The sequence below is a fragment of the Teleopsis dalmanni genome, chromosome 1 (genome assembly GCF_002237135.1).
Source record: "Teleopsis dalmanni isolate 2A chromosome 1, ASM223713v2, whole genome shotgun sequence".
In the NCBI taxonomy this organism is placed as follows: Eukaryota; Metazoa; Arthropoda; class Insecta; order Diptera; family Diopsidae; genus Teleopsis; species Teleopsis dalmanni.
In genome coordinates, this window is record NC_051846.1 from 216911121 (window position 1) to 216914816 (window position 3696).

A 3696-nucleotide genomic window follows, 5' to 3' on the forward strand; every position below is an offset into this window, starting at 1 on the left:
ACTGTTGTGGTTGTTTGAGGGCCGCTTACGACAACTGGTAGAATTTTAAATAAGCAAGCGTTAAAGTTATTGTGACAATAAAGTAAGTGCTCGCGTCTATTCTGAGAAATTGACGTAGAGGCTACCTCAGTTGATGACGACGTGGAAGTAGATGTGACTGGTGGCATTGTTTTGATGACTTTGGCAGCTGACTGATGAAGAAGTTGATGGTGCATGCGTCTGCATTCATCAATTCCACATGTACGTTTAAACCGGCATTCCATTAGGCTGTGACTTCGTTGAAAACAACTCAAGCATAGACGACTCTCTTTAACAAATTCCCATCTACTGGGTATATTAAGCGACTTGAATTGTGACCTTGAGTACATTTAGTGCAAGACATCTACTGCTCCTCATTATTATTTAATATTTTGGTGAAGTGATCAACTGCTTTATCAATTTCTTTGGATGATCTAAAATTTGAGTTATAACTTATTTCCTCATTAATAATATTTCTATAATTCCTCCAGTTTATAAGAGTTTTCGTATTCTGCTCATTTGAATTAGTATTAAATTTTGTCAGAGTTAAAATAACCGGAGAATGGTCAGAAGACAAGTCATAAGATGATTTAGCAGCAATATCTTCACGTTTCATACCATTAATGACTGCGAAATCGATTAAGTCTGGTGTTTTTCGATTGTCTGATGGCCAGTATGTTGGGTGACCTGAAGACACAACATCAAGGCTGTTGCCAAGTGCTGCATACAGTTGACGACCTCTTGGAGATATCAGTCTAGAACCCCAAAAGGTGTGTTTAGCATTGAAATCCCCAGCAACTAGAAAGTTAGGACCGAGATCAGTAATACATTTCCGGAATTGATCAGAAGTAATAGCAAATTTGGGTGGGCAATAGATTGCTGAGACGACGGTTTTAGTTAGACCAGAAATTACACAAATTGATGTAGCCTGGAGGTATTTAAAACAATGCTTTTGGATTTCATAATGTTGTATTGTGTTTCTAACAAGTACTCCAGAACCGCCACATGCTTTACCATCTGGAGGTAAAGCATGTATTCATAACATATTAAATAAATAGATAAATAAAATATAAATACTAGCTAATAAATAAAATAAAATAAATTTATTCAAATAAACAAAAAAAAAATTACATAAGTACATAATTTTAATAAATTAATACGACGAATAAACATACAACTTAAAATAAACTTAAAATTTATTTGGAGCGTGCGTTATTAGCTATTTTTTCCAACGGCTTCATTTTTTCCTTGTGCTGCTCTGCTTTTATTTTAAGTGCCTCTTCTTTTAACTCGAGTTTCCTTTTAGTGTATTCTTCCAGAATTTTCATTTTTTTGGCAGCATATTTCTGTCGTGTTTTTAATTTTTCCGGTGGAGTTTTGTTGCCTGGCGACAATTGCCTTTTACGAAACGGTCCTGGAGTCTGTGAAAAACATACAATTAAAATAATTAATATATATTTATTAAAAGATGAAGAGGCAGTAAACTAAAATAAGTAAAATGCATCAGAAAAATATATTACATATTTCATTTCCTAAAGTTTGTATAAATTTAAACACAACACAAGCTTTGTCGTCTGCATTTCGCAATAGATTTTATTGAAATTTTGATAAATCACAAGTCACCACAATTAATAACTATAAGACTAATCAACCTACGCACATTCTTCCATAGAATTTAATTACATTAAAACAGTTTTATATCACAAAACACCAAATATAGAAATGTAGGTGTGCTTTAACTCTGCTACGAACCATCTCCAGGCAATGCGATTATTTGATTACCGCTTAAATTTAAAGTGTGCGAGTTTGCAATCAATGTGCTGTTTCCAAATATTTCTTCCATGAGGTCTCTTTGGGGCGCTGGGCTAGGTGAAGCACCACTTTGCTTCCTATTATCTTTTGAAGCTTTATAATAATAATATTAGCGACAAATTTGTTGAATGTCTTGATTAGCCAGTTGTTTGGTGTATTCAGTTTGACCCATACGAATTCAGCGTTTAGTGCAAGACATCTACTGCTCCTCATTTTGTTGACTATTAAATTTTAATTGTGTACTGTTGTGAAGTACACAACGTGCAACATTTTGATTAAAGTTTCCTGAAACAGCTTGTGACTGGTAGGTAACGGAACGCACGTTTCCGAGGATGGCTGACAATGACGTTGAAATATTGGTAAGACTGATGACATCACACTTACGACCTTTGCAAGGTCACTTAACCATTCAGCAGACATCTCGATATTGGGAAATTGAAGCATATTGGTGACGTACCGACTCCATTCGAATTGTTTTGATGGTGTTAATTTTAATATGAGCTATTCCAATAACATAGGATTCGTTAGATGATGAGTGCAATTAGCTGCTTTGAAAAAGGCAACTATATTGCGCACTTGATTGGAGAAATCAATTACACTTTCTAGACGGTTTTCATAAATAGTGGGAAAATGTTGTATTTTTGCTTTTGCGCTCGTATTAACACCTCAGGACGACCAAAATTAAATTCTTGCTCTTATAGTACTTGTGGCACATTATCAGAAAATATAAGCAATTGACGATTACTATATTTGAACTCACAGGTAGTTTTTCTGTAACTGGCTCTAAATAAAGGCCAATCCTTTGGATTACCATCAAAATTTGGCAATGGATATAACTTTGTAGCTGCATTGTCTACGAATGAAATCATGTGATTAATATGGTAACAATACATTAACCGGAGACTGCTGTGGGTATTGTGAGGATTCTACATTGCCAATTTTCGTGCTTATTTTATTTAGACAACGGTAGTCAACACGAAGACGATGTTTTCCGTTTTTCTTTTCGACCATTACGATCGGTGAGGCGTATGCAGAATCAGACTGTCGTATTATCACGCTATCGAGTGATTCGTATGATATTGGAAATTATCGGACACTTAGCGAATGGGACACGGAATGGTTTCATGTGAATCGTTGTGTTTGTATTAAGTTTAATTTTTATTTTGGCTACTGTACACTTTCCAAGTTCAGAAACCGTCTCTGAAAATACATCTTGAAAATCCGTCAGAATAGTCGTAAGTTTTTCACGAGCATCATTACTTAGATATGATGCCGCATTTATCGAGAATATACGTTTGACTGGACATTGACCGTTTTCAATCACTAATCATTCTGATATAACACATCTTCACAGAGTAAAACGTTTTCACGTATTAATTCATCATCAATCGCCAAAACACAATTTTTCGCTCTTATTTTATCGATTTTAATTTTTCACTCTTATTTTATCGATTTTAATATCAACATCACTTTGTTCTTTGCAACCGTATTCGTCACCTTCAAAACCTTTTAGCACTACAGTATTCGGTTTTGACTGCCCGATTTTGATTGCAAATCAGTGTACGACCCCTTCCCGGATCAACAAAAGCATTCGTATGTTGACCATTCACGTTCACTTTTTTTACAATACCGGTTGTATTTTCAATAATGTTTACTTCCGATTGTTGATTTTCCGGACAATTTTCGGTGCTATGATTTGTGCGGCTACACTTGCCACATCGACTTTCTTTTGTGGCTCCGTACAATCTTTTGAATATTGGCCAACTTTCTGACAATTATAACACTTGATGCCATAGAACCGTTTTCGTTCACTACGCCAATTATAATTCTCAACTTTTGGGATAGGGAATTTCGTTTTATTAACAC